Source organism: Phyllobates terribilis, unplaced genomic scaffold (genome assembly GCF_046119375.1).
Source record: "Phyllobates terribilis strain yellow unplaced genomic scaffold, ASM4611937v1 Scaffold_4__5_contigs__length_816908805, whole genome shotgun sequence".
Lineage (NCBI taxonomy): Eukaryota > Metazoa > Chordata > Amphibia > Anura > Dendrobatidae > Phyllobates > Phyllobates terribilis.
The window spans coordinates 652,622,012-652,634,971 of record NW_027362764.1 but is presented as its reverse complement, the minus strand read 5'-3'; positions in this window follow the sequence as shown (position 1 = coordinate 652,634,971).

Here is a 12,960-nt window from a genome sequence, read left to right as displayed (position 1 = left end):
CCATCTCCCTACTGCATCTCTGGAGCTCAGCCACAGTGATCTTGGGGTTCTTCTTTACCTCTCTCACCAAGGCTCTTCTCCCACGGTTGCTCAGTTTGGCTGGATGACCAAGTCTAGGAAGACTTCTGGTGGTCCCAAACTTCTTCCATTTAAGGATTATGGAGGCCACGGTGCTCTTAAGAACCTTGAGTACTGCAGAAATTCTTTTGTAACCTTGGCCAGATCTGTGCCTTGCCACAATTCTGTCTCTGAGCTCCTTGGGCAGTTCCTTTGAGCTCATGATTCTCATTTGGTCTGACATGTACTGTGAGCTGTGAGGTCTTATATAGACAGGTGTGTGCCTTTCCAAATCAAGTCCTATCAGTTTAATTAAACACAGCTGGACTCCAATGAAGGAGTAGAACCATCTCAAGGAGGATCACAAGGAAACGGACAGCATTTGACTTAAATATGAGTCATCATACTGTGGGGTTATTTTTCAGCAGCAGGGGCAGGGAAAATGGTCTGAGTCAAGGGGAATACGGATGGTGCGAAATACAGGGATATTGTTGAGCAAAACCTGTTTAAGTCTGTCAGTGATCTGAAAAAAAAGTAAACCTAAACAGAAAAGAAGTACCAATAGCATAAAACTATATAAACACCAAAGAATAAACACATATTAACCAGAAAACTAAAAGAATGTATTAAGAAAAGGCTGAATCAATCAAATATATCAAATTTATTAAATGATAATCAAAGACATGATAAGATAAAAGCACAACAAACAATTAAAAACACAAAATATAAAATGGGGTCAGGGTGTGTCAGATGAAAAAAGAGGTATGCAAAACACATAAAGTACAAAAAAAAGGTTCAATGCATCAGCAGAATGAATCACCAGGCTTAATACATAATTTGCTATCGGAAAAAATGTACTCTGAATAGATAAGAATTGCAAGTGTTCAATTATATTACAAAAAGTGTCATGTGCTTCAATGGGAATAATTATGTTTATATATATATATATATATATATATATATATATATATATATATATACATATATGTATCTATGTTACTGTAAAAGTCAGAAGGCCGGTAAAACCTAGGATTTACCGGTCAATCTGGACATTTACCGAGGCCGTTGGTAAAAGCTCAAAATGAAAAGTAAAATTGGACTTTTACCGGTGAAGTCTTGGTAAATCTTAACATTTCTCAACAGCGTTGGTAAAAGTCAGATGTATTCCATATAAACGAACGATTTTGGACTTTTACCTGGGCGAATTGGTAAATCTTTACATTTACCAGCATGTGTTGGTAAAAGTAACTTTGAGTCACAGAATTCTGACTCTTACCTGCAGATGATGGTGGTAAAAGTTAACTAAACGCAATTTCCGACTCTGATGAAGGCCTTAATCGTTAGAAATATTTTTATTCTTCAAAATGCAAATGCAAATGAACAAATACAAATAGGAAAATGCAAATAGAAAACATTTATGTAGGAAAATACTTCTCAAAAATGTCAAATTAACGCAAATACAAGAATAACACAACTTCAAAACTATGTAATTCTGTAATTGTGACTAGGCATAAGCGGATAGATCCGTCCAGACCCGTTCTCCGAGTGGATAACGGGCTGTACGGATACGGATAATCCCGATATCTGTCGGATATATCCGTGCCTTCCGATAATGCATGTTTCATGCACCATCGGAAGGCATGGATGGTGCGAGTGTGCAGGGCAGACAGGTATAAAGCTAAATTGCTACTTACCGGAGGTTTCCCAGGTCTCGTCGTCCGCGTTCTCCTTCCGGGTCACATGACTGCATACGTCACCACGCAAGTGACGCATGCGTAAGTCATGTGACACAACTCGTGTCACATGACTTATGCACCTGTCACTTTCGTGGTGACGTATGTAGTCATGTGACCCGGAAGAAGGAGGATGCAGCCGGCCGACGAGACCTGGGAAGCCTCTGGTAGCCTCCGGTAAGTAGTGATCTTTAAGTGGCGGAGAAGGGGGGTTCGGCCAGAGGGCGGGATGACCCTAGTGGGCGGGGAGTTCCTACTGCAGTGACGCAGCGAGGAACTCCTCGCTCAGGTATGCCCTGGCCGAGTCCCCACCATCACTGGTGACGGCAGGGATGCCCACCGGCATGCAGGGAGTCTCCCCCGCATCACTGGTGACGTAGGAGGGATGTCCCTGCACATGGATAGTTGTCCCATAGACTTATATGGGACACGGATAGGATCCGGATCCACTCGGATCTCGGTCTTATCCGTACGGATAGATGGATATCCAGCTATCCACTCAACTCTAATTGTGACCCGTTAAATTGCACTTAATTTTTCATCTCAATGAAAAAGACATACAACAAACACAAAAGAGGACCTATTTGTTGCAACACGGTTGGGAATTGTGACACTTTGAATGGCTCTTCATTTTTGCCAGCCTACAAACACATTTCTTGTTTAGGCACTTCTTTAAACAGTTGCATTTCTTCAATTCCTGACCTCCCACCAACGATTGTTGGGAAACCGCCGTGCGAAGGCTGATCTGATCTTTTTTCACATCCTGCAATCCTATGAAATTTTCCTGACAGATGGTGAACTGATTGCGATAATATAATGCATTTAGGATTCCAACGGTAGTCCCCACTTGGTAGAAGTTGTAGTGCCGGCGTCCCTGCCCTCTGCTAGGCAGGGACGCTGTTCCCCTCACCGCTCTGCTCCGTGCCCGGCGTCCCTCTCCCGCTGTGCTGGCAGCGCGCGCTCCTTCCCGGCCACTGTGCTTAGGGCGCGCGCGCTCTCCCTCCCTCTTAAAGGGGCCGCGCGCGCCATCCTAAGGAGTCCCCGGCCAATGGCCGGAGGACTTTACCATATATAAGGCACCTCCTCCAAAATGGAGGTGCCCGAGCAATGTTGTTTGCACCTGTGTCTCACCTGTGCTTCAGCCCTCAGGTCCCGTTGCCAGTTACCTGCCAGTTACCTGCCAGATTCCTGCCTGATTACTTGCTACCTGCCTGCTAATCTGAGGTCCGACGGTCTGCCTTACTAATCCTGTCAGTCTGTCTAAGGACCAGCCTGCCCGCTCACCTGGGAGCGCACATCAGCTACCTGCCTGCTTGCCTGTGGTCCGACGGTCTGCCTTCCAACTCCTGTCAGTCTGTCTATGGACCAGCTTGCCCGCTCACCTGGGAGCGCACATCTGCTACCTGCCTGCTAGCCTACCTGGAGGCTCCGCCGTCACGTGCTGTGACCACCTGCCTGTCCAGTGACTCCTGCCCGCTCACCTGGGAGCGCTCATCTGCTACCAGTCTGCTTGCCTACCCGGAGGCTCTGCCGTCACGTGCTGTGACCACCCGCCTGTCCAGAGACTTCTGCCCGCTCACCTGGGAGCGCTCATCTGTCGCCTGTCCGCTGGTCTTCCTGGAGGCTCCGCCGTCACATGCTGTGACCACCCGTTCATCCAGAGACTCTCGCCTGCTCACCTGGGAGCTCACGTCTATCTTCAGCCGCCACAGGTCGTACCAACCCTATACCTAGAGACTGCCCCGGTCACTTGCCGTGACCTCCAGCCCGTTCACTCAGAGACTGTCCCGTTCACTCAGAGACTGTCCCGTTCACCTGCTGAGACTTCCAGCCCGTCTTCCCTGGTCGCCACCCGCTCCCTTACAAGGACCGCCCCCTTGTATAGTAGCTCAGAGGTTCCGCCTCCCAGACCCGTTACAGTTTGCTCGGGCCATGGAACCCGGTGGCACCCAAGCTCCCTCGCTCTCGGACCTGTGTCATGAACTGTCCCGTCAAAGGTCCCAACAGGAGTCCATTCTGGGTCACCTGCGGAATGTCAATACTCGCCTGGACACTCTGACTGCTCCACCAGCAACCTCCGCCAGTGCCATGTCTCGCAATCCGGCAGCTCCACTGCCCACTAATACCATGGTATCTTACCCCGGACCACGGCTTTCTGCACCTCCTCGCTTCGGAGGTGACTCCGCCCAGGCTCGGGGCTTCATAAATCAGTGCACCCTGCACTTTGAACTATTATCTCACCAGTTTAACTCCGACCGGGCCAAAATTGCATTCATCATGTCCCATCTCACCGGGGAGGCCCTGGCCTGGCTAAATCCTCTATGGGAGAGAGGAGACCCCCTGGTATCCAACTTGCCTGCTTTTCTCACGGCTTTCCGGAAAGTCTTCGACGAACCCGGACGGAAGACCTCATCCGCATCATCTCTGCTACGCCTCCGTCAGGAAAGTCTCACCGTGGGCCAATATGCCATACGGTTCCGTACCCTTGCCTCGGAGCTGGCCTGGGATAACGACGCTCTGGTTTCCGTCTTCTGGGAGGGTCTGTCCGGCCGTATTAAAGATGAGCTTGCCGGTCGGGACATTCCTACCACTCTCGATGATTTAATAACTCTTGCCACCCGGACGGTTCCAGGAGCGTGCCAGAGAGGTCACCCGTGAGAGGAGATTACCACGTCTAGCTCCTACTTTTCAGAAACCCGTCACTCCTTCTGTCTCTTACCAGGTACACTCTCCTGAGCCTATGCAGGTCGACCAGACCAAGATGGTCAAGACCCGTCAGGGCTTACGCCGTGCCGAGGGGACCTGCTTCTACTGTGGCAGTAAGGAGCACCGGATCCGTGCCTGCCCGGAGAGGTCGGGAAACGCCTGTGTCTAGGTTCGCTCAGAGAGGTCCACCTAGACAAGAATAAATCCTCTCCATCCCTGCTGTTGTCAGTTTCAATCGTCTACGGGGAGAACCGTTATTTCGAACTAGCCCAACTTGACTCTGGAGCAGCCGGGAATCTTATCTCACAGTCCCTGGTAGAGAAATACCGCATCCCCACCAAACCTCTGGCTGTACCCTTGTCTGTTGCTGCCGTGGATGGGGGGCTCTTACCACGCCCCATCCAACTCATCACCGAATCCATTACTCTGCAGGTGGGAATGCTGCATTCTGAAAGTATCTCCTTCCATGTTCTGCCTGGACTCTCTCACGCCCTCCTGCTAGGTCTACCTTGGCTCCAGAGACATGCACCCGTTCTTGACTGGCAGACCGGAGAAGTCCTTCGCTGGGGACAGGGCTGCCATAAGACCTGTCTGGTTCCCGTCCATCCCGTCCGTCCTTCTCCTACCCCAGCTAATCTACCTGGACTTCCGATCCCTTATTGGTCTTATGCTGATGTCTTTAATAAAAAGGAAGCAGAGACACTACCCCCTCATAGACCATACGACTGCCCTATCGACTTGTTACCTGGTACTTCTCCTCCCCGTGGGCGTATTTATCCATTATCCGCTGCTGAGACCCGCTCGATGTCCGAATATATTGAGGAGAATCTGGCCAGGGGATTCATCCGGAAATCTACCTCCCCGGCGGGAGCAGGCTTCTTTTTCGTCAAAAAGAAGGACGGCTCTCTCCGTCCCTGTATAGACTATAGAGGCCTTAACCAGATCACGGTGAAGAATAAGTACCCCCTTCGGCTCATTCCGGAGTTATTTGATCGTCTGAGGGGGGCTAGAATCTTCACCAAACTAGACCTCCGTGGGGCGTACAACCTGGTTCGTATCCGTCAGGGGGATGAATGGAAGACGGCATTCAACACCCGGGACGGCCACTATGAATATCTGGTAATGCCCTTTGGCCTCTGTAACGCTCCTGCCGTCTTTCAAGAGTTGGTCAATGACATCTTCCGGGACCTTCTCTACTCCTGCGTAGTGGTGTACCTGGACGACATCTTGGTCTTCTCTCCGGATCTCCAGACTCACTGGAGGGACGTTCGTCAGGTCCTGCTCAGGCTCAGGCAGAACCATCTCTACGCTAAATATGAGAAGTGCCTCTTTGAGCAGACCTCGCTTCCGTTTCTGGGCTACATTATCTCTCAGACCGGCCTACAAATGGATCCTGAGAAACTGTCTGCCATCGAGAAATGGCCCCGACCGGAGGGGTTGAAGGCCATTCAGCGATTCCTGGGCTTCGCCAACTACTACCGCCTCTTCATACCACACTTCTCTTCCCGGACTGCCCCAATTTCCGCGCTCACCCGTAAGGGTACTAATCCCAAAGAGTGGCCGCCCGAAGCAGAGGAGGCCTTTCTTTCCCTAAAACAGGCCTTCTCTTCCGCCCCGGTGCTGCATCGCCCGGACGGCAACAAGCAGTTCTTCCTGGAAGTTGACGCCTCCTCCTCTGGAGCCGGAGCGGTACTTACTCAAAAATCATCTTCCGGGAGAATGGTAACTTGTGGCTTCTTCTCCAAACTCTTCTCCTCTTCTGAGCGCAACTATTCCATAGGAGACCGAGAGTTATTGGCCATCAAGCTGGCGTTGGAGGAGTGGCGTTACCTACTCGAGGGGGCTCTTCATCCGGTAATAATTTACACTGACCACAAGAACTTGGCTTACCTCCAGCATGCCCAGAGACTTAACCCGCGCCAAGCCCGGTGGTCCTTGTTTTTTGCTCGCTTTGATTTTGTTCTTCATTTTCGCCCGGCTGACAAAAACGTCAAAGCAGACGCCTTGTCCCGATCCTTTCTGGTGTCTGATCTCGAGGAAGAACCTAAACATATCATCGATCCCGCCAGAGTAATGCAGGTGGCTCCCGTGAGTCTAAATCGTCTCCCTCCCGGTAAGACATTTGTTTCAGTACCTGATCGGGAGAAGATCCTACACTGGGGCCATTCGTCTAAGCTAGCTGGCCACGCCGGTCAGAAAAAGACCCTCCAGCTTATTGCCCGGCACTATTGGTGGCCTACCCTGCACAAGGACGTAATAGACTTTGTTTCTGCCTGTGTGTCCTGCGCCCGCAACAAAGTCCTGAGACATCTGCCATCCGGACGCCTCCTTCCGCTTCCTGTGCCTGCTGCCCCCTGGCAGCATATTGCTATGGACTTCATAACTAATCTCCCCGTCTCTGTCGGTTGTACGGTCATTTGGGTGGTCGCTGACCGCTTTTCCAAGATGGCTCACTTTATTCCCCTGCCAGGCCTCCCGTCTGCACCCGAGCTGGCTAAAGACTTTATCCGCCATATCTTCCGTCTTCATGGCCTGCCCCTCCACATCGTGTCGGATCGTGGGGTACAGTTCACCTCACGTTTCTGGAGAGCCACTTGTAAACTACTAGACGTCATCCTGGACTTCTCCTCCGCTTACCACCCACAGTCCAATGGTCAAGTGGAGCGGATCAATCAGAACCTGACCAGTTACCTCCGGCACTTCGTTAATGCCCACCATTCTGACTGGGTGGATCTCCTACCATGGGCCGAGTTCTCTTATAATAATCACGAGAGCGAATCCTCCTCCAAATCCCCGTTTTTTGTAGTTTTCGGTCAGCATCCTCGGATTCCTTTTCCTGTCTCCACCTCTGTGGACAACCCGGCTGCGGAATCTCTCGTTAGCAAATTTTTCTCCATATGGGAGAGTACCCGGTCCGCACTCCTTCTGTCATCCAAGCGTATGAAAAGACACGCTGACAAAAAACGCCTGGATCCTCCACAATTTCGTCCAGGAGATAAGGTCTGGCTCTCATCTAAATATGTTCGACTCAAGATACCTTCTTACAAGTTAGGGCCTCGGTTCATCGGTCCTCTGGAGGTCATCAGTCAGATCAACCCGGTGGCCTATAAATTGAAACTCCCGGCCAACTTACGGATCCCTAACTCCTTCCATGTATCTCTCCTCAAACAAGTGGTGCTTAACTCTTTTTCCAAGTCTACAGGTACGCCTCCTGCTCCGGTTTGCGCTGATGACGAGTTTGAGGTAGAGAACATTCTTGCTACCAAAAGGGTAAGAGGGAAGACCTTTTTTCTGGTAGATTGGAAGGGGTTTGGTCCTGAGGAGAGAACGTGGGAGCCCCGGGAGAACATCCATGCCCCTCTCATCCTTGCTAAATTTCTGTCTGGCCTAAAAAAGGGGGGGCCTAAAGGGGGGGGTACTGTAGTGCCGGCGTCCCTGCCCTCTGCTAGGCAGGGACGCTGTTCCCCTCACCGCTCTGCTCCGTGCCCGGCGTCCCTCTCCCGCTCTGCTGGCAGCGCGCGCTCCTTCCCGGCCACTGTGCTTAGGGCTCGCGCGCGCGCTCTCCCTCCCTCTTAAAGGGGCCGCGCGCGCCGTCCTAAGGAGTCCCCGGCCAATGGCCGGAGGACTTTACCATATATAAGGCACCTCCTCCAAAATGGAGGTGCCCGAGCAATGTTGTTTGCACCTGTGTCTCACCTGTGCTTCAGCCCTCAGGTCCCGTTGCCAGTTACCTGCCAGATTCCTGCCTGATTACTTGCTACCTACCTGCTAGTCTGAGGTCCGACGGTCTGCCTTACTAATCCTGTCAGTCTGTCTAAGGACCAGCCTGCCCGCTCACCTGGGAGCGCACATCAGCTACCTGCCTGCTTGCCTGTGGTCCGACGGTCTGCCTTCCAACTCCTGTCAGTCTGTCTATGGACCAGCTTGCCCGCTCACCTGGGAGCGCACATCTGCTACCTGCCTGCTAGCCTACCTGGAGGCTCCGCCGTCACGTGCTGTGACCACCTGCCTGTCCAGTGACTCCTGCCCGCTCACCTGGGAGCGCTCATCTGCTACCAGTCTGCTTGCCTACCCGGAGGCTCTGCCGTCACGTGCTGTGACCACCCGCCTGTCCAGAGACTTCTGCCCGCTCACCTGGGAGTGCTCATCTGTCGCCTGTCCGCTGGTCTTCCTGGAGGCTCCGCCGTCACATGCTGTGACCACCCGTTCATCCAGAGACTCTCGCCTGCTCACCTGGGAGCTCACGTCTATCTTCAGCCGCCACAGGTCGTACCAACCCTATACCTAGAGACTGCCCCGGTCACTTGCCGTGACCTCCAGCCCGTTCACTCAGAGACTGTCCCGTTCACTCAGAGACTGTCCCGTTCACCTGCTGAGACTTCCAGCCCGTCTTCCCTGGTCGCCACCCGCTCCCTTACAAGGACCGCCCCCTTGTATAGTAGCTCAGAGGTTCCGCCTCCCAGACCCGTTACAGAAGTAATCTTCTTTTTTTATAATAATCGCAATGATCGACTTAGGGTCCATTTTTGAACGGTCGACGTCTGGAATTCTGATTCTGATGTTCTGTCCAATGTTAGGTTCGGGTAATTTTTGACTGGAACATTTCAACATTTTCTTGGCCTGTGTTTCAAGTCCTTCTCTTGCAGCTTTTCGAACTCTTCTGACCGCACCAATTCTTCTATTGATTGTATGCGAAATCAAAACGTCAGGTTGCTGATCATCATGAAGCTCTCCATCTTTCTTAGAAGGCTTTGACTCGACACTTTTTTCTTTTAGGTCTTCATTATTCTTGGATGGCAAAATTGGTGGAGTTTCATATGCTGTTAAGGTGTGCGGACAGTTGGATAAGTCCAAAGCTTCTCCTTCCGTTGTGAACAGCTGATGACAGTTGGATTCATCCGAAGCTTCTGCTGCTGTCGGTGCTAACGTGTGATGAAAGTTAGATTCATCTGACCCTTCGGCTTCTGTTGGTGATGTCGGATCACTAGCTTCCTCTTGCAAACCAACAAACATTTTTTCAAGATCTTCTTCTGAAGAGAGATTTCTGATCCCATCACTAGGAATTTTGGAGGTAGCTAGACCCATCTGCATTGGTACTTCCAACATAGCTTCATAGGGAAAGCATTTTATTCCCTCATGGTATGCTCTATTTTTCATTGCTTGTACAAAGCGAAGGCCCTCAGACCACTTGGGTGTCTTATTTGTTTCCATCCACGTTGACAACATGTTTTCAATGTCTTGATTTGCTCTTTCCATGCAGCCTTGGGACTGGCTGTGTCTTGGTATACCATGCACTATTTTCATATCGGGCCACATCGCGCACAAACTCTGTATGACCTTGTTACAAAATTCCCTCCCATTATCAGAATGCAGAATACACGGGGCACCAAAAGTGGAAAAAAATGTCAAGGAGGTGGTACGCAACCTCTTCTGCTCTTTTAGTGCATATAGCACGTAGAAGAACAAATTTAGTGACGTGGTCTTGATAGACGAATATGAACTTGAAATCATTATCACAATTGGATTGCATGTCAATGAGATCGACTTGAGCACAAGAATTCATTTCACTGTGTAGGATGGGTTTCACAACAAGGCCTTTTTTGGTAATCTTCTGTTTTTTCTGGCACGGCTGGCAGAGTCGCAGATAAATAACTTTTGACTCCGTTGTGACATTTTTGAACTTACGGTTCACCTCCTTTAGGATCCTGGTCCGCCCTCCGTGGCCGGTACTGATGTGCGCATTATGAATGACACTAAAGAGTTCTGCACACCGAACGTAATGCAACACGTTGTCTTTTTCACACGAGATTGGTGCAATTAACTTTTCATCACTTCCGAAGGTCATGATGTCGTACCTCTTCAAACGCCTGTAGTGAATACTCTGTTTAGGTACCGCCACCTTAGCCTCCTTCACTTCTTTCAATATATTCTCGTATTTATCGTCCGTGAGATAAAAATTATTATCTCGCTTTTTCTCCACCACTTCATTCAAGAGCTCCGAAAAACGATCTTTCATTTCCTCACTTATGATCTGACAATCAGCTAGTGCCTGTGCAGCTTTGACAGGCAGTCGGCTATGCAGCTTTGAGCAGTATGTGCAGCTTGCAAAACACTCAGGCGGTCGTCCACCATGAGGACACAAACAGGAAGTACGCCCATTTACCCACACTGCTTGGCAAGAATCCCATGTTCTTTTGTAATAGGGTTACTCAGCATTGTGTGAAAGACTGTACAACAGCACCATCTACTGGTCTAACACTGCCATTGATGAGTTAGTGATTTTCTTCAGGCAGTGATTGGCAGCAATCTAAGAAGAGAACCCCAGGAAACTAGGACTTGAGGCAGGAGCTATTTTAGGGAGAGTGAGAGGACTGGTGCTGTGCTGACTAGACTGAGCCCAGACAGGGCTGTTGCGCTGTTTCCTTCCAGCCTTTTCTCGGAATGCGCTGTCTACCGATTCCCCTGATCAGAGACTACGGTGCTCGGGTGGAACAGACCGTTCATGGCACCCAGCAACTCCGGCTCAGAGCTTATCTGCATATCTTCTGGTTCTACCACATTGGCGCGGCAACGGTAAATCGTGTGAGCGGTGTTAGCGTCCACCTTGCAAGGGGCCCTTGGAAAGACTTTGGACTCTGCGCTCTACAGGAAGCTAAGTACAGGACAATTTATACACTACTACACCGGCAGCGTGTGTACTTCTTGTAACTTTTTGTGAGAGGGTGCTGCGGAACACTGATACCCTAAGATTCATAGGACGTTCTCTTTTGCATATTTTAGTGTGGGGTTAGTGGTTGTATGTTAGCGGGAAGTGGGCACTTTTTGTATGATCGGAACAATAATCATAGGATAGTCAGGATTGACATCTGTATATATAGAACGTACATACATTAAGGATAGTTAGGATTGACATCGGTATATATAGAACGTACATACGTTACAGGGTAGCAGATACCTTACAGGGTAGCAGATTTTGTTCATTGTTATTACCATATTTTCCCCATTTACTCTTATTACATTTCTAAAAACTTTGAACACTGTGTCCTCCATTTCCTCGCCGTATCTGCCTAATCAGACACCTTTCCCACTGTGTCTTCCAGTTCCTCGCCGTATCTGCCTAATCAGACACCTTTCCCGCGGTGGCTTACACTTTTTATTACACCCTTCTCAGCTACATTTACCAAGAAGCCGTGGTAAATGTGCACATTTACCAACTGCGCTTGGTTAAAGTCAGATGTTCCATCTTCACACCTGATATTTCTGACTTTTACCACGCTCGACGGTAAATGTTAACATTTACCAAGACTTCACAGGTAAAAGTCCAATTTTACTTTTCATTTTGAGCTTTTACCGACTGCCTCGGTAAATGTCCAGATTGACCGGTAAATCCAAGGTTTTACCGGCCTTCTGACTTTTACAGTAACATATATATATATATATATATATATATATATATACACACACAGTACAGACCCAAAGTAGCCACCTTTTGCTTTGATGACTGCTTTGCACACTCTTGGCATTCTCTTGATGAGCTTCAAGAGGTAGTCACCGGAAATGGTTTTCACTTCACAGGTGTGCCCTGTCAGGTTTAATAAGTGGGATTTCTTGCCTTCTAAATGGGGTTGGGACCATCAGTTGTGTTGTGCAGAAGTCTGGTGGATACACAGCTGATAGTCCTACTGAATAGACTGTTAGAATTTGTATTATGGCAAGAAAAAAGCAGCTAAGTAAAGAAAAACGAGTGGCCATCATTACTTTAAGAAATGAAGGTCAGTCAGTGCGAAAAATTGGGCAAACTTTGAAAGTGTCCCCAAGTGCAGTTGCAAAAACCATCAAGCGCTACAAAGAAACTGGCACACATGAGGACCACCCCAGGAAAGGAAGACCAAGAGTCACCTCTGCTTCTGAGGATAAGTTTATCTGAGTCACCAGCCTCAGAAATCGCAGGTTAACAGCAGCTCAGATTAGAGACCAGGTCAATGCCACACAGAGTTCTAGCAGCAGACACATCTCTTCAACAACTGTTAAGAGGAGACTTTGTGCAGCAGGCCTTCATGGTAAAATAGCTGCTAGGAAACCACTGCTAAGGACAGGCAACAAGCAGAAGAGACTTGTTTGGGCTAAAGAACACAAGGAATGGACATTAGACCAGTGGAAATCTGTGCTTTGGTCTGATGAGTCCAAATTTGAGATCTTTGGTTCCAACCACCGTGTCTTTATGCGACGCAGAAAAGGTGAATGGATGGACTCTACATGCCTGATTCCCACCGTGAAGCATGGAGGAGGAGGTGTGATGGTGTGGGGGTGCTTTGTTGGTGACACTGTTGGGGATTTATTCAAAATTGAAGGCATACTGAACCAGCATGGCTACCACAGCGTCTTGCAGCAGCATGCTATTCCATCCGGTTTGCGTTTAGTTGGACCATCATTTATTTTTCAACAGAACAATGACCCCAAACAC